Source organism: Panthera leo, chromosome F2 (genome assembly GCF_018350215.1).
Source record: "Panthera leo isolate Ple1 chromosome F2, P.leo_Ple1_pat1.1, whole genome shotgun sequence".
NCBI classification, from domain to species: domain Eukaryota; kingdom Metazoa; phylum Chordata; class Mammalia; order Carnivora; family Felidae; genus Panthera; species Panthera leo.
The window spans coordinates 71,696,998-71,718,275 of record NC_056695.1 but is presented as its reverse complement, the minus strand read 5'-3'; the positions used below and the strand labels follow the sequence as shown (position 1 = coordinate 71,718,275).

The 21,278-nt window shown below is 44.0% G+C and overlaps 1 protein-coding gene and 1 non-coding gene across 7 annotated transcripts in view; both read left to right on the top strand.

Annotated features, from left to right (window-relative positions):
- The window catches only part of CYRIB (CYFIP related Rac1 interactor B), a 133,080-nt gene that overhangs the window by 45,213 nt on the left and 66,589 nt on the right, over nt 1-21,278 (top strand). For 2 of the 6 annotated variants that reach the window (XM_042923189.1, XM_042923188.1), the window contains exon 1: nt 9,039-9,276. The exons of 2 other annotated variants lie outside the window; for them this stretch is intronic. The gene's annotated coding sequence lies outside the window, so the exon portion shown is untranslated. Of the gene's footprint in view, nt 1-9,038; nt 9,277-21,278 lie in introns of those variants that run through there. 2 more of the 6 variants (XM_042923185.1, XM_042923186.1) reach the window with 2 other exon arrangements.
- On the top strand, nt 15,345-15,549 carry LOC122211310. The gene has a single exon (XR_006198620.1). It is a non-coding gene; the product is annotated as a small nucleolar RNA SNORA73 family (small nucleolar RNA).

The following is a 21,278-nucleotide window of genomic DNA, read 5'->3' as shown; positions in this document are numbered from 1 at the left end:
AGGCTAATGTTTATCGAGCACTTAACATTTGCAAAGCACTGTGCTAAGTGCTTTACGTGAAATAACTTAATTCTGACAGTGAGTACCGTGACTTTCCTATTTTTTACAGATGATTAAATGAAGGGATTCAGACTCAGGTCTGTCTGTCTAGAGTCTGTGTTCTTAGTCACCATGATGTACTGCCTTATGGGTTTGAATACTAAAGCTGCAAATTTCAAAAAGCAAGATAGTCAGCCATGCAGTTTCATTTAAACACTTCAGAGTTGTCCAAGAACGTTGACATATTAGGTTTAACTGTATGTCATCAATGTTTTTAGGGTGAAAAGTGGTTGAATGTTAGCAATTTCATACATTCCATCTGTTGCTTTAGTTAATCCTCATCATAATGGTGAATTAGGGGCACCTGGGTGGCTCAGTCAGTGGAGCATGGGACTCGATCTCAGCGTCAGGAGTTCGAGCCCCGTGTTGGGTATAGAGATTACTTAAATTAAAAAATAAATTAATTAATTAAAAAAATCCCAATAATGGTGAATTAGGTGGTATTGTAAATGAGTAGCCTAATATTTTAGATGGAGCTTGGACACTGGATGAGTTAATTAATGTTTGTAGAGAGAAAAACGAACGGGAGGCAAGAAAGGCAGTATGACTTGGGCCACGTAACCAGCTGCTCATACCTGCGTCAAATCCTGACTCCCTGTCTTAGTAGCTTTGTGACCTCCAGTGAAATACATTCCTGGTGCCTAATTCTCTCAACTGAAAACTGTCATTATAAAGATGGGTGGAAATCATTTTGTTCAAAACTGGCAGAAACTAAGCAGTCGAGCCGAGGTATCGAGTGGTGGTAGTTCCATCCTGCCATTAAATTTCAAGAAAAACCCGTCTCTTTTCTCCAACCATGGTGTTTCTGTAAAACACACAAAGAAGCTTTTTATTTTTTTTTTTTTAAATTTTTTTTTTTTTTCAACGTTTTTTATTTATTTTTGGGACAGAGAGAGACAGAGCATGAACGGGGGAGGGGCAGAGAGAGAGGGAGACACAGAATCGGAAACAGGCTCCAGGCTCCGAGCCATCAGCCCAGAGCCTGATGCGGGGCTCGAACTCACGGACCGCGAGATCGTGACCTGGCTGAAGTCGGACGCTTAACCGACTGCGCCACCCAGGCGCCCCAGAAGCTTTTTATTTTTTATTATTATTATTTTTTTAAAGTTTATTCTCATTTATTTTGAAAGAGAGATAGAGCGCAAACAGGGGAGGTGCAGAGAGAGGGAGAGAGAGAGAATCCCAAGCAGGCTCTGCACTGTCAGCGCATAGCCCGACATGGGGCTCGAACCCACAAACCGCGAGATCATGACCTGAGCCAAAACCAAGAGTTGGGTGCTTAACCGACTGAGCCACCCAGGCACGCCATGAAGAAGCTTTTTAAAATGGCATGGATTAACTTCATGACCCCTGACACAATTAGGGGATTCTCGTTCTTTACAGGGAAAGTTTTTCCTCTAACTTGGATGGATGGAGAGCTGTATTAAGATGGGTGGGGCAGCAGAGATGGACCTCTGTTTGGGTTTCTGGGTCACAACGACTTGAGGTCCAGGAACAGATGCCCCCACCAGCTGTTTCTCTCCCTCCTGTCTTCCGGTGCCATTTCTGATTTGATGACATCTTGCCCCCTTGTTCAGGTGACCCCCTCCTGTGCCTGCACAGCTTGGTAAGGTGGCCCAGCCATGGTGGGGGGTGGCAGGGGGGCAAGGCAGCCAGTGCCCTTGAGCACTAACTAGTCCTGCTGGAATGGGGTCTGTTGTGTCTGTGTGGCAAGGTCCTTACTTCCGGAGGGCAGTGACCTGACCACCGTCAGAGCCAAAAATGCCAAGTGGCAGGGGGCCTGGGTGGCTCAGTTAAGGCCCAGCTTTGGCTCAGGTCATGATCTCACGGTTGGTGAGCCGGAGCCCCGCATCGGCTTCTGTGCTGACAGCTCAGAGCCTGGAGCCTGCTTTGGATTCTGTGTCTCCCTCTCTCTCTGCCCCTCCCCCCACTCATGCTCTGTCTCTCTCTCTCTCTTTTTCTCTCAAAAATAAACAAACATTAACACTTTTTTTTTGGAAAATGCCGAGTGGCTTCTCAACCACGCCATGGGCTGGACTTGCTGCTTGTGGAAAAGGACAGTGCATCCCGAGCGTGCCCTCTTGGGTTTTTCTGCAGCCAGTTCTTTGTCTCTAAGTGGTGCAGTGGGCTTTGGGCCACAGACTGCTTAGGACCTCGGTAAACCCTGGGAACCAGCCCATCCCTCCAGGGAACAACTTTGCCCCTGGGCAGGGCTTGGGAGGGGGAAGTGAAGGCTTGCCGCAAGTCTCTTCCTCTTTTTACATTAAAATCTTGGCAAGAAAAGGCGCTCTTTCTTTCTGTCGCCTGTATCAGCAGCAGATTCCCAAACTGAACTCCGAGACATCGCCCTGGCTTCGTCACACGTCACCTTTGCCGGCTGCAAACAATCTTGCTTCTCCAGCTGATGGGGACTCTAATAACTCCAGGTGGTGAATGGGCGGTAGGGAGTGTGGTTCTGTACAAATACAAGCTCTAACTAAAGCAATACAAACACAGAGGAAAAAACGGGAAGCTTGTCAAGAGGGAAGTGCTGTATTAAAACATTTTACCTTTACTGACATTGAAGAAACCTCCCCTTTAGTTTAACACTGGGAGATGTGTTAAATACTCTGTGGTGCAGTGACACGGCTGAGTGTTCCAGAACCTTTAACAGCAAGGCAGCAGAAGTATCTTTATTAAGGAAAGGTGATTAAGATATACTGTGAAATGAAACACAGCAGATTACAGTCTAGGAGCCATTTCTATAAAAATATATGCATTATCTTTATATAGATACAGGAAAAAACATTTGGAAGGGGATCCACTTGGTGGGAGGTTGGATCATGAGTGTTTATATTTTCTTCCTTTTGCTCATCTGTGTTTTCAATTTTTTGTCTGCAGTCAACATTGTTCTTCATGGAGTTTAGGGTGAAAGAAGGATGTCCGGGGCTGGGAACCGCCCTTTTTTACCCAATCATTCCACACATTTATTGAGGGTCTCCTAGGAGCTGGGTGGGCACAGTGATAGGTGTTGGAGCGGAATAGCTCCGACCTCTGCCTTCACAGAGCTGATGTTTTAGTGGGAGGCTTTTCTTTTTCTTTTCTTTTTTTTTTTTTTGTTTGAACTTTATTTATTTAGAGAGAGACAGAGAGCAAGTGGGGGAAGGGTAGAGAGAGGGTGAGATAGAATCCCAAGCAGGATCCACGCCATCAGCTCAGGGCCCGATGTGGGGCTCGAACCCATAAATCGTGAGATGGGTGATCTGAGCCGACATCAAGAGTCGGATGCTTAACCGACTGAGCCACCCAGGCGCCCTATGGGAGGCTTTTTAAAAACACTTTTAAGCTAAAAAAATAAAAATAATTACAGGTTATACAAATTACCGTGAAGGAAAAAAAAAATGCCGGTGGCATATAGGAATGACTGAAGGGAGGTGAGGGAGGTGTAACCGGGAGGACCCCTTTGAGGAGGTGACCCTTGAACCTGAAGGCCAAGAAACAGGCACTTGAAGAGGCCAGAAGGCACATCTGAGGCGCAGGGAGGGACCAGCGATGAAAGGCTGCGAGAGCCTACCGCCTTCCTGTAGGTCACCCCGTGGAACTGCCCACCTGTGAGAAATGTTACATTTGGGAATGTGATGGAGGTTCATAGAGCCTTGGAACTCTGAGGAAATACGGCCTTAAGGACAACTTTATGGCTCCTGAGAGATTGGCTAATGTTTTGCTAAACAACAGGAATGTGTTAGGTTTGAGCTGTTGGCTTTGTACTTTGTTTCTTTTGAGTAGCAGCTCTGATGCCATCTTTCATGGCGGAGAGGCTTCGAGTGCTGTCTGGGGATGCCCAGGCCTCATTCCTGTGTCCTCTTCTGCATTCAGGAAACTCGCCCACTGCATGCTCAGCCATCAGGCCGGACACTGGAGTCCTAGTCCTTAGCCTTCGAACCTCTGGCCGTCCTGGAAATGTCTGGGAGGGTGCCTCTTTCCTCAAGGATTCAGTGTTCATTGTTTCCACCAAGAGGAGGAGGGAAGCCGTTGATAGAAGTCCCTGAATGTTAGGTTGAGGACTAATATGTCATATTTGAATTAACTATGGTAGCACCATCAAGAGTCCTAAGGGCAATCCAGGCAACGCAAATCAAGAACCATAGCGATATTCAGATCCTTTAACCCAGAACTGCAGTCCAAGGAACTTAGGTGGAAGCCATTTTTTTTAATGGGAAGAAACCAAGGATACAGCAATGTCTATAACAGCAGTAATAGGCATTAATGACATTGTGCTTTGGGGCTTTGAACATATATTCCTATACTGACAGTACTTATGAGAGCTTTGCAACATTCCTGTGATGGGTGTTCTTATGCCCATTTCACAGATGGGAAATGAAAGGTTAGAGAGGTCATGTGAGTGGTCCTGGTTCACCCTGGCAGATTCAGGCTCTGAACTCTAATACATGCATTGTTGCCCGGTGGGTTTGTTCAGAAACTCTGAAAATGATGGAAGTCAAGAAAGCATATGGAGGGAACCAAGACTGAAAATTATTATCGAACTTAATGTATGCTTAGTTGTGTCCCAAGCATTTTGTAAATTTTATCCAGGTTAATCATCACCACAAACTTGAGGGGAGACTGAAGCTCTGAGAGGTTGGAGAACTTGTATAAGCTGTAGAACAGGATTCAGACCCTGGCTCGGCCAGGTGGCTTCAGTTCTGTTGTATTGTCCTCTGCTTCACAAGAAAGCATTGTTGGGTGAGTGAATACGTGGTAGGCTGATGCCACAGCTCTGCATCTTCTCCAATGCAGTACGTTCTCTCAGTACTCTCCCATGAGAGTTGCAGCTTGGCTGACTCTTGAGGGCACACTTCTCCGACACCCTTCACCTAAAGGCTCTCTTTCCTCACTCAACTCATCTCTTGCGAAATGCTCAGAACCGAATGAGTCCAGGGTAAACCAGGCATGCAGGGTGTGAACCTTTAGCAACCGAAGGAAATTGAGCTATTTCAACGTGATGCAATATTCTGCTGCCATTAAAATGATAAATGTGACTGTAGAAATATGAAATGGCATTGGGAAATAGTTGCACGTATTTGAAGATAGTAATGGAAGCAGTGTGCATTGACGTGAATAAAGGTTGGGAGAGGACAGGAATGAAAACTGTGTAAAGGTATCGGGATTGGATGGTGTCACCTTCTGATGGGTCTGCTAAGCTAGGAACCTCAGGGTCAGGTTCCACAGCTCCTGCTGCTACTTTGCCCAGATTCAGCTAGTCACAAACTCCTGGAGATTCGACAGGAGTATCCTAATTCTGGTGCCCCTTCTCCCTCTCCATTGCTAGCTTCCTAAACCAGGCGCTAATTATCTGTCAGCTGGACTGTACAAAAGCTTCAGTGGTCTGCGGACCTCAGTTCTCCTTCCCACCATAGTCCGCTTTGGACACTGTCGTCAGAGTGACCTTGATATAAAACGCATCTGATCATGTCTCCCCTTGCTGAGAAGTTTCTGTTTACTTGTTATTGCCTTCAGGAGGCAAGTTCAGACTTCTTAGCATGGTGTTTGAGGAGGTCCTGCACAGTCACACTCGCCCAACCTTACCTCCAGCATGTCATAAACTCCCCTTCCTCTCTGCCCATGTGCCTTTTCGCTCGTCCCCTCCCCCAGTCTCTTCAAGACCAAGTGCATCCTGTCTGAAGCCTTCACAACTGTCCCAGGGATTGTTGGTTCTTCCACTCTCCTAGATGACAACGAATGATGCTGTGTTGTAATTCTGAGGTTACAGCTCTCTCTCTCATGAAATTGTGAGCCCTGCCAGGGCAGGTACCACACATCTGTTGACCTCCAATCTAGACCCTCAGCATGGTGCCTAGGATGCAGTAGGGTGGCAAAATTGTGTATTGATGGAATGAATCAATGATTAAGTGAAACAATTTGTTTATAGTGTTTAAAAATTTTTTTAATGTTTATTTATTTATTTTTGAAAGAGACAGAATGTGAGTGGGGGAGGCTCTGCTGCACAGAGCCTGATGCGGGGCTCGAACTCACAAACCGTGAGATCATGACCTGAGCTGAAGTCGGACGATTAACCGACTGAGCCACCCAGGTACCCCTTAATGTTTTAAAGTTGATTTAGTAATAAAGTTTTCAAAGGAAACAACATTTAAAGAAGAGATCAGGAACTTCTGAAATTTACAAAAGCAGAGTCAAGTTTATAGAAATGCAGAAACACACGGTGGAGTTGACAGATTGGGTTTGAATCCTGGATCTCCTACTGAGTCTTGGTTTCCTCATTTATAAGGTGGATGTCAAAATAGTACCATATAGGGTGGTTGTAAAAAGCAAAAGAGGAAAAGCAAGCAAAGTGCTTAGTACAGTGCCTGGCACATTGGAAGGACTAAAAAAAAAAAAAAAAATGCTAACAAGCCACAGTGATTAAATCATCAAGAGCCTGGGGTTCTTATGTAAACCTCTTTTTTTTTTTTTTGCATCCTTCTGCTTGTTTTTTTCAACATAAAACTTTGAAAGCTTTGACCTCAGCTGAAATGGGATTACATTCACGCAGGGTGACAAAGAAAGGATTGAGGAAGGATAAGTTCAGCACTTCTCTGAAGGTCTTGTCTTCTGTTCCTCTTTCAGGATATCCCACATGGGGTAGTATAGTGGTAGAGCTTACTTGTGAGTTCTGTCACAGGCCAGGGATCTAGGGCAGACAATGAGAAAGGTATCTCTGAAGGGGGTGCTCTACCCTCCTCACAGGATTCATCTTATTTTATGGTTATCATTCAACAACGGACGTTTCTTTGCTGGACTGTAAGCTCCCCCAGGCTGGTCTCATGTCTGTGTTGCTCTCCAGGGATAAAATTAGGACCAATGGATGAAAATTGTCGGGTATCAGATTTCTGCTCAGTGTAAAAGGAGAGGTTCCTCACGATGAGAAGAGGCTGACTGTTGCAATAAGGAGGTCCCCATAATGGGAGATATTTGAGCTAAACTGGATGGGGTTGATACTATGGAAGAGATTTCTGCTTTTGTTGGGATATTGAGGTAGAGATGTATGGTTACTCAGAGCTCATATTTAAGGGACTGGGCAGGTATATGAACTTTCTTCCTCTGGCACAAATTGAGGACAGTGGATTTCTGTGGACCAGAATTATTTAAGACTGTGTATCAGCGTGTAAGAAAAATGCACCAAAGTTCTTGTGTTGTGAAGACGGTTCTGTCAGCATCAATGTTTGCAAAATATTGGCTCCCTTAGTTTAACTGAGATTGATAGAGATTATAATATAATATAGAACTCCTAAATTTTCCTAAAGTATGAAAATTAGGGTAAAAGTCTGAGGCGTATGACCCTTGCCTTTAGTGTATGCCTTCAAAAAGCCATCTCTCGGGGTGCCTGGGTGGCTCAGTCGGTTAATCGTCCAGCTTCGCTCAGGTCATGATCTTGCGGTTCACGAGTTTGAGCCCCACGACGGGCTCTGTGCTGACAGCTCAGAGCCTGTAACCTGCTTCAGATTCTGTGTCTCCCTCTCTCTCTGCCCCTCCCCTGCTCGTGCTCTTTCTCTGTCTCTGTCTCAAAAATAAACACTAAAAAAAAAAATTTTTTTTTTTTTAAAAGCCATCTAATCTCTCCATGACTCTTAACACATTTCTATATAGTATGGCTAACACCATGGAGTCTCCAGGTAATTCAAGAGGAAGACAAAAGACTAAATAAGGGAAGGGCTTCCCTTCTGTATTTGGGGCAAGGAGTGCTTTCTTGGCTACCACATCTGGTAAGGCCTGGATAGTTCCTGGGATTTTACCTATTTGACCAGAACAAGAGTTCATAGTCAGGTTTTCATAGGTAGGCTTCCTGGGTCCATAAATGTCCTGAAATTGTATGCAAATTTGTGTGCATATGTGCATTTTTCTGGGGGAGAAAAGCCCCTACTTTTGTGGGATTTTCAGTAGGGGCCTTGACCCCCAAATATTTCGAACCATTTACTTCCATGGTAATTATCTGATCAAACTGAAAATATTCCAGGTAAAGGTAACATTGTAATCATTTACACTTTAGTGTTAATGAAAAAAATCTGTGTCATAGCAGGGTTAGGATGAACTAGCTGGATGGAATGTTCTGTTTTTATATGTAAAGAGGGAGCATTTATGTTCCAGGGTGAAGAGAGATTCTGGAAATAAGATGCTGTGCCCTGGGCCACATCCAAATTCTCTGCCCCCCGCCCTGGACATTTTTGCCCAGAGCGTAACTCTGTAACATCTCATTTATCTCTTAGAGCCATGCGTGGCAAGGTACAAGTCTCAAGTGGCGCCTGATTTCTGTCCTCAGACTGATCATTTAACATCTCCCCAGGGCGTCTCCACGATACCATCGTAGGCGATAACGGTGCACCTCTAGGCTCTGGGGAGTCGGCCCGCGCTTCTGCTTTGCCGGGGAGCGGGAGTGAGGTTCAGTACCTGGAGCGGGGGAAAGGCTTGCTCGCCAGCCCAGCCATTTGAGGCGTGGGGGGTTGGTGGGATGTGGCAGCTTCGCTGAGTTCAGCACAAAGAGTCCTGATCGGCGAGTTCCGAGTTCCAGTTCCTGGTGTTTCCGAGTTAGCTGACCTGAAGCAGCTTACCCCCACTTCTGAACCTCAGTTTTCCCAGTGTAAGATGAGAAGATTGCAAGACTCTGACCCACCCAGATGCCATCTCGGCGCGACGAAGCTGCTCCTTTAAGGAGGGCGGGGGGCGCGGAGGCGGTGGCCGCGCCCCCTTCCTCTCCTTCCTCCGGCGCAGGACCACCTGTCTCCGGCCTCGCCACGCCCCCTTCAGGAGGGGCGGGGGGAAGAGGGGCGGGGAAGGAAGGCCGAGGATTTACCTTGCGGGGCGGGCGCGCGACGCATGCGCACGGCCGGACAGGTCCGCGGCGCCCTCACTTCCTGGCATTCCCCCCTCCCCCTCCTCGCCGTTACCCTGTACATCCGGGTCACTTGCCCTCCCCGTTCGGAGCCGCCGCTGCTGCTGCTGCTGTTGCCGCTGCCGCCGCCGTCGCCGCCGCCTGGCTCGTCGCGGCTCCGCCACAGGGGCAGGTGCGGAGGGGCTCCCGGTCCGGCCGCCGCCGCTGCCCCGCTCCGGGCCCGGGGCTCCCTCTAGCGCCGCTGAGGGGCCGCCGCCGCGGCTCAAGGAGGGCGGAGGAGCGGGGCTGAGAGAGCCGGGAGGCTCGAGCGGAGAGTGAGTGATTTATTTTTGCCGTTTTCCGTCTTCCCTCACGCCCCTCGCTTGCCTGCCCCTCGACCCCATTTTGGCGGAGAGGCGGGCGCGGTGGGGGCCGCGCCGGCGCGGGGCTTCCTCGGCCCCCGGCGCCGTGGGCCCGCCCCGGCGCCCACCCCCGGCGCTGCGGCTGCACCTCTGCGGGCGCCCCCCGCCCGCCGGCCCGCGGCGCCCCGGCCCCTTCCCCCGCGGCCCGGGCCCCGCCGGCGCTCATTCATTCGGACCTCCTTTCTTCCGCCCCTTCCTCCCACCCGCACCTCCACGCGCGTGCTCGGCGCGCCCTCCCACCCCGCTGGAGCCGGCCGCCGTGCGTGATTCTCGGCTCCCTGGCTCTTCCCCTCCCGCGTCGGCGCTCGCCCCCCACCCCCGGCTCCCAGCTCCCTGTCGTCCGCGAGGCCACCTTACCTCCCTCCCTTTCTCCCCGGACTCGCCCACAGATCCACACCCCCTTTTCCCTCGGATTCCGCCACGCCTCGCCGCGACAGCCAGCGGTCCTGGTCACCCGCGTGGAAGTTGGTGTCTTTATTGCCCCTTTCCACCCTTCCACCTGTGCGGCCAGACCGTCCAACTTGTACACCGCGTTGACCTCTTAAATTCCCAGCATTTAAAGTCCAAATTCTCGGTCCTAGGGTGTGGTCTTAGTGTGTTTCCAAAACACACAATTTCTTCTATAATTACCCAAATCTGTGACTGTCAAACTGTAGTGGAAGTGGCAGTTGCTGTGTGTGTGTGTGTGTGTGTGTGTGTGTGTGTGTGTGTGTGTATAACTCCTGGCTATTCTTGGCCGTACCAAATATCTTTTTTTTTTTTTTTTCCCTTGGAGGGGTATCTATGATGCATTAATTTTCCCTGAATGTAAAATTTGGCAGAAGATTGTTACTCTTTCTACACCTCCACGTTCCTCCTCGATCCGTTTCTTGCCTGATTTGCAGCCTTACCTGTTAATACCGTTTGTTGGTGAGACTTTTTCTCGTCTAATTTGTCAGCAGTAGTTATTGAGTGTCCCCTGGTGTGCGGAATACTGATGAAATGTCTGAATTCTTGCAGTACCACAAAGTGCTGTTCTGGATAAGACAAAGATTTTTGGAATTTGTTTACGCTTTTTAACCCCCTTCCTGCAAATTTATTGAGTTTGCCATCCCTTTCCAACTTAATCTTTATGTGGAAAATGTGTATCAGTCAATTTTGTGTTCTTACAGTCTTGCAATTTGGCTGACAGACATTCCAGAGGAGTGTTTTATATAGCTAAAGGAATTTCAATCACTTGGGTCTTTGGGGACTTCATGCAAATCACTTTAGACAAATGTACCTCAAGAAAAACACACTGATCCTTTTAATTCTTTAATTGTATTTAATGATAGAAACCGAAGTTTCCTGTCTAGAACACCTTGATAATTGGGACTTATTTGATAGCCCCTTTGTGAAGTGTTGTAGTTGGGTAACACTGCTTGATCAGCATTCATAAAATGAAATGAGAGCCCCCCCCCCCTCCCCCCCCGCCATTTTTTCATGGGACCGTCATAGTCCATAATAATGAAGTCAAAGGAAGGTTTTTAGGTCTGAGGTATACCTGTCTGCATATCAGTATGATACAGTTGCTATCAATGTTGACATCACCATTTTCTAACAGCCTTTCTGGGGAGCTAGGTATTAAAAAGGCACTTGGCTGTTTGTTCTCTTTTAGGTTTTGGGTAACCACTCCAGCAGTAAGATTTCTTTTTTTTTTTTAATTTTTTTTTTAATGTTTATTCAGTTTTGATAGAGACACAGCATGAGTGGGGGAGGGGCAGAGAGCAAGGGAGACACAGAATCCGAAGCAGGCTCCAGGCTCCGAGCTGAGCTGTCAGCACAGAGCCCCGACACGGGGCTCGAACTCCAGGACTGCGAGATCATGACCTGACCTGAAGTTGGATGCCTAACCGACTGAGCCACCCAGGCGCCCCTAGCAGTAAGATTTCTTAACTCATAGTTAGGATTGCATTTCTTTTGGCAGAGCAATTTTGTTAGATAACTTTTTTTTTTTTTCCAATTCCGTAAAACTTTTAACAGTTATGTAGCTGCTCCAGAGGAAACTCTTGCTTCATAAGATGTTGGCTTTATAGTATGAATTCTAGATCGTTTGATAATTGAGGAGAGGCTAGATTTTTCTCTCCTAAGAAACTGGTTCAGCCAAGGGAGACATGATTAGTAAATTCGTTCTAGTTGCCCTGGCAAAAATATAATTGCAGATTCTAAGATTAAGCAAATATAGTTTATATAGATTACAGGTGATATGTAACAAAATCAAACTTACGGTGTCCCATTTTTCTGAGCTTTCCCCAAATATGGGTTAAAAATATGTTACATAGTGTCACTCTTGGGATTATTTAACTCATATTTGGAATGGTCATTTACCATAGTAAGTAGTTGGGGAGTACAGAGGGAAGCTTCTATCGTCTTACTCCTGGTTTCCTTAGTGAAAATACTGACTGGACTGTCACTTGAATGAGGTTACTTAAATTATTAAGTATTGACGCACTCAACTTATAGAGCCTATAATTTGCTCTTTCACTATTTAAGGAAAACAAAATTACAATATTTGGAAATATTTAGTTATGTTGTTAGTGGCATTCCCACTATTTTTCATCTCTCCTTTTCTATTACTGTGTCAGAATTTAGACTGATGCTCAGTAGATATTCCAATGTTTTGAATAATTGAAAGAACGGCAAGGTCAAAGAGTTTTTGATTATAACATCATTTTGTAATTATGTGGCAAAAGGTTTGGGGAAAATGTTGATTGGTCTCAGCTGCAGTTTTCTCAAGTATTTCGAGGATTGCTATATTTGATTACTTAAACTGCTTTGGGATCTTTGGGAAAAAAGTACAGTACACATATATTTTGTGTTATGCTTTAGTCCATTGAGTGGATTGTTCATTTAGAATGGTTATTTGACTCATGTGTCTTGTCAGTATTCATGAGCAATGAATTCAGATAACATTTTGTGCACTTAAAATCAGCATAAAAACTCTTGGGTGTGTAAGCTTATCTTATATTATGATCAGTTTCCTAAAATTAAGTTAATTTTTCAAGAGCTATTTTTTCAGGTGGCAGAAATGGAAGGTATCTTAAGTACTGTGACAGTGGTTATGTAATGTTTCAGTGATAATGATAATGTTAGTAGTAACTAACACCTAGCGTTTACTACTTGCCAGGTTGAGTTCTAAGACATTCAGTCTTTACAACAACCCTGTTAGGGTTATTCATATTCCCATGTCACAGACTAGGAAGCTGAGGTTACACTAAAGTGACACAGCTACTTACTGATAGAAGTTGGTCTTGGCTCTTTAATTATTATGCTGTAATAGTGAACGCTTATTGTATGCCAAGTTTTTTATATACGTTAAGGTAGTTTTATGACAACTGCATGGTATACGTTAATTCCTAGTTAATTCCTAATTAACACTAGGAATGTCAGGCTCAGAGAGCTTAGGTATCTTGTCCAAGTATGCTCCCAAGTAGGGTGAGGAAGGCTGGCATAAACCCAGGCCTCTATGATTTATAGTCTTTACTAAAATTTGGTTTCGAAGTACTAATTTGAGGTCCTGTATTTTATATTACATACTTAGAAGGCATACTTAAAACAGCCAATCTAAAGGCTTTTTCAGCTGACACACAGGATGGAAAATGTTCACTTCTTCTCTGCTGTCTTGTGAGCATGTACAGGATTATGATTTCCTGTTAACTAGCTGTAGGTTCACTCGTTTCCCACTCATGTAAATATATTGGAATGCAAATGAGTGACATTTGTAAAACTTTTCAACAAGGAAGTCATTCTTAGAACGTTGGTTCTTTAAATATACACATTTCTTGTGACACATCCCACGTCCTGATTGTGGTACCATGGGTGAGAATGGCTTTTTTCAAAGATGTTGCGTGATTTTGTTTAAGTGAAGACCTAATGCAAAGATACATTTTTGTAGCTATTTATTTTGAAGAGATGCTGTTCAGTGTACTGTTGTATGCAACACTGAAGTTTTTAATCCTGTGCAGTTATTTTCTGCCATGCAAGTAATCTCTACTAGATATATTCTAGTTGGTACATTTTGTCTGGTATTGTGTTAAGTTTAGACTGATAAAGATACTCTTCACTGTGCTTAGAATAATACTTCTTCCAATCAAAAATTGGCATGTTCTTAGATAATTCACTTCACATTGAATGCTTATTTAGGTCAATTTTAGGACACACTTGCTATGAAAAGAGTTATATATTCCTAGATATAATTATTTGGCAATTATTTATGTCATTTCTCTGTGTGTGAGAGGAATAGAGAATTTGAAGGCACTAATTTAGATGAAATCTGTGATTTAACAGGTCTTGAAGTGATTTTTTTTTTTTTTTTTTTTTTTTTAAGAGAGAATGTGAGTGGGGAAGAGGAGGGGCAGGGGGAGAGAAAGTGAATCTTAAGCAGACTCCATTCTCAGCACAGAGCCCAACGTGGGACTGGATCCCTGAGATCAGGATCTGATCCGAAACCAAGAGTTAGACGCTCAACCAACTGAGCCACCCAGGCGCCCCTCATATGACATTCTTAATTTAATTTCAGTGCAATGTGATAGGGAGGGCAGAATATAATTTTATTAAAATAATGTATTTTTAAGCTGAATGGTGATTTAAAAACCTGTTTTTGATAATGTATTTTTTTTGACCGCTAGCACAGTACTTGGTATAGGATTGTTATTAATCACCCGAATACATTTAAAAAAAAATTTTTTTTTTTAATGTTTTATTTATTTTGAGACAGAGAGAGACAGAGCATGAGCAGGGGAGGGGCAGAGAGAGAGGGAGACACAGAATCCTAAACAGGCTCCAGGCTCTGAGCCGTCAGCACAGAGCCCAACGCGGGGCTCGAACTCACGACCCGTGAGATCATGACCTGAGCCGAAGTCGGACGCTCAACCGACTGAGCCACCCAGGCACCCCCATTTTTAAAAATTTTTAATGTTTATTATTTATTTTTGAGAGAGAGCATGCGCATGCACTCACGTGCAAGCACGGGAGGGGCAGAGAGAGGGAGACACAGAATCTGAAGCAGTCTCCAGGCTCTGAGTTGTTAGCACAGAACCTGACACGGGGCTCGAACCTATGGACCGTGAGATCATGACCTGAGCTGAAGTTGGACGCTTAACTGACTTGAGCCACCCAGGAGTCCCTAATCACCTGAATACTTAATGAGCACCTAAGCAGGGTTATATTAACAGTGGATAAATATTAGTGGTCCCTCCTTAGAGTAGAAGATAGAGAAAAATAGACAATGTGAATTCACTGCTATTTGTTCCATAGGTACCTCGTCTTATGAGTCTTAAAAGCCCATGTTGTAATGCTATCTGAATTAAAACCTGCAAAGTGGACCAGTAGTCAGTCAGGCTAAAGGAAGAACGCATGGGCATAAGATGAAGGAGAAGCAGAAGCTTGGAGATAAGAGAGGTCAGGTACATTTTAGAAATGGATCTGGTTTTGTATGATGTAAAGGAGGGGTGGGTAAGAGGTACATAATAGGTAAACTGTAAGGCTGGCTGCGTGAGTCATGTTAACAAGTTTAGGTCAGTTTGGACTGAAGGCTATGGGGAAACCATTACAGGATTTTAAGGGGGAGAGAGTGAAATACTCAGCCTGTTCTGACAGCTTCTGGAGAATGGATTGAAGGTGAAGTAAGATTGAGTACAGGTAGGCAAGTTAAGAGGCTGTTGCCAAAGTCCAGGAAAGAATTGATAGTGCTCAGTATTTGAGTGTTGACAGTGGAGCAGTGGTGTTAACTCCATAAGATTTGATGATTTACTGGATGTAGGCTCTGTAGAGGCTGTAACTTTGCTTCTGGTGGTAGAGTAGGTGATAAATTTTCCCCAGAGGTCTTGTTACTGTTTCATGTAAAATTGAGATGCTCCTGGGGCTAAGACAAAGCCAGATGCCTTCTCAAAGACGCATTTTGAGTTGACTCTCTCCACATGGTTAGTCATGGAGTTGACCTGTCCCCAAGTAGGAATATAGGACCCACGTGGGTACTCCCAGGAGGTCACTCTCCCTGGGCTCTGTCCAGGTGGCATAGCCAAGCACAGGGCTTTGCCCCATGACATATAGTCCCTTTCCGCGATGCTGGAAATGAAGCCAGGCCTTGAGTCCGCACCTGCATATTCCTGCAGCTTCTCAGAGTTCTGTGGACGATGACTGAGGGGACAAACCATGCAGGAAACCGCTTTCAAAAACACCCCCTGTCGGGATCTAGGTTGATTGGAAGTAAAAGAAAAATCTGCTTTTATCAGCTGCTGTTGTACTGGATTAAACTCTTACCTATCTTGTTTTGCAGTGATTGCTCAGGATTCCAAATAATTTGATTTGGGGAGAGAAGAGGAGCCTCACCTAACATTGACAGTTGATACTTCATGCTTTTGGGTCCTTTATTTGGCAGACAGAGTTGGTAAAGTGAATGATCAGTGCTGTTTTTGTAAGATAAGTCTGGAGGTTTGAAAGCTTGGGCACATGTGACCCATTTTTAAAACTACCATTTAGAGTAAATCAAGGGGGAGTAGTAGATTAGAAAACCAAAGCAGGAACATCAGGCTGGGGATCGTGAGGTCTCCATGAATGACTCAGGCATTCAGTTTCCACAAGAGGCCAGTAGCATGCTAACAATTACCTTAGAGAAGGAGTATATGCCAGAGAGTTGTGTCAGGGAGGCGAAGAGTTCAGAACCCACAGGGGGACTTCCAGGGGGAGACTGTCTGCCTCCCTTTGTCAGAGGGTCTAAGCAGTAAAATCATAAGTTACAGAGACTTGTACATAGAAACGGCCATTAGGGTTGTAGGGTCCCAAAGGCACTAGCATTTTTCTACATGCAGCCCTTCCTGATTGGGAGAATCCCCTCTGGCACTTACAGGGTGGGCAAGTACAAGCATATAACACACCAATTCTTATTATGTGTTGGATTGTAGAGGCAGCAACAATAGGACATTGAACTCGCCCAAAGAGCCCTACTCTTACATGATACTGATTTTTCTTCCCATCTGTGTGTAAATCCTGCCCAGACCCTATTAATTGAATCTGGATGTTCCCTCCTCTCATGGGACGAGGTAGGTTGGTGATGACATGGGTTGCTACATGTAAAAGAACCTTAAAACTTTGAGTCCGTCTCTGTAGTTCCTCATAGGGGTATAGGCAGCCCAATAGGGGTATTTATGGCCTTCAGTTCTTTTTGGGTGTCAGAGAGACCTCAACTCCATCCTTTATCATTTTTTTCTGTAAAGCAGAAGAGTTTGGGGGTGGAGGTAGAGTGGGATAGAGATGGGAGCGTGGAGGGAGAGAGAAGCTGTCTGTACCACAAATCAAAGCTTTGTGTTCACTTTTGGTCATTCCCTTGTAGTTCAAAGGAACTTCTCATATTTTTGGTGCAACTAAAACTCCGTATTGGCAGCAAGGCGATCGTTACTTACATAATCTATTTTAGTTTTGGGGATTCCTTGGCTCAGCAGTCACAGCCACCTTGCCTTTCACCTGGAGACAGGGCTTGTTGCCACATTGTCTTGCCACATCCTTTCCTCTGCCAGCCCGGAGGAGAATGAACAAACACCATTTGGGTGGGTGATTTCAATTCCACTTCTCACTGCTCAGTTTCTAAACATTAGTCCAACTCCTATTCATTAATCGGTAGAGTAGTAGGGATCTGTATTCTCACCTTCTCCCCATCTCCCACTAGGACCACGTTCAGATCCCCGGGTGTCTTCCCATTTCCTAGAACTCTGCCCTTGGTGGCCTTTATCCTCTCTCTTCTGGAAAGTCATGGATGGTTCTGTCAGCACCCTGTCCTTATTCCCAAAACCGTCCAGAACCATAATGGTCTGAAATCTTACCTTCTTGCAAGCTAGTAAGTTACCCTGCCACATTTTGATCGATGCTGGTATACCGAAAACAGACTCCTGGGGGAGAGATGAAGGGCAGTTTGTTACCCATGAATAGCAGTAGCGGTAGCCGGAGGCTCAGCATTTGTGCTGGTTCCCTGATGCTCAGGTAATACTTGCACACGTAGTGGGTTACATAATCAGAGAGAAGCCCTGAGTTCAGGGAACCCAAGGGTATTGTAATGAGCAGCAGTCATGCCTGCCCTTTGCTCTAGAGGGATACATTGTATTTATTATACTGGACAGTAAGCATGCCTGTCTTTTGCTCCAGAGGTTAACATTTATCTTTATCTTTCAAGGCTGTTTGGAAATATAGTCCAGAGCAAAGGGCAGTGGGTCAGTGTTGCTCTGCTTACAGAACATTAAAAAAATTGTCTGGAGAACTGTTTTTCAACATATGTAAATTATACCTCAATAAATCTGACTTAAGAAAGTACCTGGCATGTGGTAGGAACACAGTACGTGTTGTTATTGGTATTCTTGATCTGCATTTTGAGGCAAACGTATATATGATGACTTTGGTGGAATTTTGAGGTGCATGTTCTCCAAGGTAAGTTGATAACTAATAACATTTACTCAAAAAGGAATGACTGACGTGTCCAGACATCTTTTGATTTGAAAAAAATCAGATGTGTGTGTGTGTTTTTTTTAAGCATTTTATTTATTTATTTTGAGAGAGAGGGAGCAAGAGCAAAACAGGGGAGGGGCAGAGAGAGAGAGAGAGAGAGTGAGTTCCAAGCAGGCTCTGCACTATCAGTGCAAAGCCTGATGCGGGGCTCTTGTCTCATGTGAGATGATGACCTGAGCCGTGATCAAGAGTTGGACGCTTAACCAACTGTGCCACCCAGGAGCCCCCATACGTGTTTTTTCTTTAAGAATTTCAGGGACATTAAATTAAAGTGAAAGGTGAGAAAACCATCTTGTGTTGCAAGGTATGAGATTACTTTGCTTTTGTTTATATCATACTGCAGTTCTTGCCTTAAAATTCTGGAAAATTGTAACAGAAGTGTTAAACACATTTTTAACAAGGCTTTTTTATTTTTATTATTATTTTTTAATGTTTATTTCTGGGAGAGAAACAGAGAGACAGAGCACAAGTGAGGGAGGGGCAGAGAGAGACACACACAGAATCCGAAGCGGGCTCCAGGCTCTGAGCTGTCAGCACAGAGCCCGACGCGGGACTTGAACTCATAAGCTGTACAATCATGACCTGAGCCAAAGTTGGATGCTTAACCAACTGAGCCACCTAGGCGCCCCACGATGTGTCTTTTCCTTTAGATCTTGGGACAATATAGATTTAGGGGAGTTAAGAGAAGCTAGCATAGTTGGAGGGAAGTTTAAACTTTGAATTTGTCATCTTTTTAAAAGGAGGTTGAGCTTCATTTTATCAATTGGCATTTTCTAACTCCTTTCCAGTTTATTTTCTATAAACAAACATTTAAACAGTATTCTTTTAAAAGCTAACATGTTGGGGGCGCCTGGGTGGCTCAGTCGGTTAAGCGTCGGACTTCAGCTCAGGTCATGATCTCACAGTCCGTGAGTTCAAGCCCCGCATCGGGCTCTGTGCTGACAGCTCTCTCTGCCCTGCCTGCTCATGCTCTGTCTCTCTCTGTCTCAGAAATAAATAAAAACATTAAAAAAGTTTTTTAAAAGCTAACATGTTGAATATTGTTACATTTGAATTGGTTTTGACTTAAATATTTAATATGTTCTGATATTATGTAAATATTATTTACCAAGTTTTCTAAAATACAGAAAAGTCAGCTTCATTTATTCTATTCTTTCGGGTTAGAGTGTACTTGAATGTACAGAGCTGGACGTGTGAGGTAATCTTCTAGCTATTGTGGCACCACTTCTGAGTTACTAGTGAGTAAAAGGTTGATGTCTGGGAATCTAGGGCTGAAGCATTTTGGAAATACTCTTCAGTAAGTGGGACTTCCTCCATTACAATGTGAATATAGTTAAACCAAAGCTTTTCCTTTTTATTTATAGAACAGCACGTTGAAGCAGTAGTCAAAATATGTAGCCTGGGGTTGGCAACCCTTTGAATTGGGTGTGCCAAAAGTTCCATCATAGTCTGTGCCATGGTGACAACTGGCCAGTGTTCTCTCTTTGGTATGTGTCACTGGCCCCTTCTTACTAGTCCATTAGCATATTAAAAGTTCATTTAAGAACTTTGTTTTAGCTGATCTTCGGTGTTCCTTATCAGCAACTTTAAAAAATTGTATATGTTTTATTAAAATCAAATTTATTTCTTTTAAACCATTCCGAGTTTGCCTGGTTTGGGTAGGTTGATAGCTTATGCTTTTAAATAATTGAAAACAGTATTTAAACACTTCAGAATTCTTCCTGCTTGAGGTATACAAGCAGAACTTTGAGTGAAGTTCTTTCACTAGGACCTTGTTTGGGTCTCACAGGAAGAGATGAGTGAGCATTTTTTAGAAGCATAACTGCTTTACAGTGTTATAGGAAACCGTCTTCGAGTCGTAAAGTAGGGCTAAACAGGTGCTGGTAGACAGTTTATCCCAAGCAGTTACAAGTCACGTGATTTGCAAATATTTCTCTCCCAGTCTGTGCCTTGTCTTGTTATTTTCCTAGCGGTATCTTTTGAGGTGCAAGGGTTTTGAACTTTCATGAGCCTAGTTTATCTTTTTCTTTTAAGGATCATGCTTTTGGTGCTCTCTCTGGGAAGTCTTTGCCCAACCCAAGGACATGAGATTTACGCCTTTGTTTTCTTCTAAATGTTTTGTATTTTATAGTTTTAGCTCCAATGTTTGGGTCTGTGATCCGTTTTTAATTAACTTTTGTATGTAGTATGAGGTAAATTTCTTAAGTTCATCTTTTTGTATATAGATACCCACTTGTCTCACGCCATTTGTTGAAAAGACTATCCTTTCCTTCATTGAATTGCTTTGGTATCTTTGTTGATATTCATTTGACCCTAGATATATGGGTTTATTTCTGGACTCACTTTTGTGTTTTATTGGTCTACATGTCTATCCTCCTGCCAGTACCTCATGTCTTGATTACTGTAGCTTTTCGTGCCGTGTTTTAATAACACAAATAGCATTCTTTTCTTGTAAAAGTATATGTTCATTTATAAAAAAAAATGGAAACAAAATGGGAAAGTAGAAGAACAAAGCAAAAGTCACTAAGCAGTCACTGTTATGGTGAACATCTCTCCAGATATCTCGCACATGTATGCGTGTTGTATGAGTGAACACACATCCTCCACAATTATACATAAAGGCACATCAGTATTTGCCCACACTCATTGTTCTCGTGTACTTTTTGAGTGAATACATTTATTGTCAGCTTTAAGAGAGAACTGATTATTTTTCTTTCTTTTAGGCACTTCTGTAATTCTGTGAGTTTTTACTGACATAGACTTCTGAGAAGAGCAAAGATTCTTTGGGCTAAGAACTATAAGTGCTTTTTTTTACTTGGTAGCATGTTAATTGGAATTTATTTCTCACTTCATCTGTTGAAAGATGACTTTAAAACAAGTTTTTTAATGTGTGCTCTGTGAATGGATGGCAGATTATGTGTGAAACGTTAATAAAATTAATCCCCAAATCCGGTTTTAAACATTTAAAGTTTCCATAAATCTGCTCTTGAACATTAGATTAACTTTTTGGCAGTTGTAGTTATGAGTGTGGAGCCAGTAAATATTATATGTGTGGTGATAGAGTTTTATTTGCAGTCATATGAGGACTACTCCCTGCTGCAAGTTTGTTTTTACCACGTTAATAAAGGAAGAACTCTCTTTGCGGTTTTGCACTTTGCGGATTCAATCTGTAGTCCTTGAGATCTTGAGATCTTGAGATCTTGAGATACATTCAGTGGTCATTGTGGAACTGTGGCCAAATCCTGAGACACTTTCCCATCTTGAGTGTATGTTGGATCCAATGGTCAGAAACTCCCCTGGCATTCACACGTTTCTTGCAGTATGCTTTATATATTTAAAGTCACGTTTAGAGATGTAACGTGTATAGGAGACTGTACAGATTATGCATAAAAAAAATTTTTTTA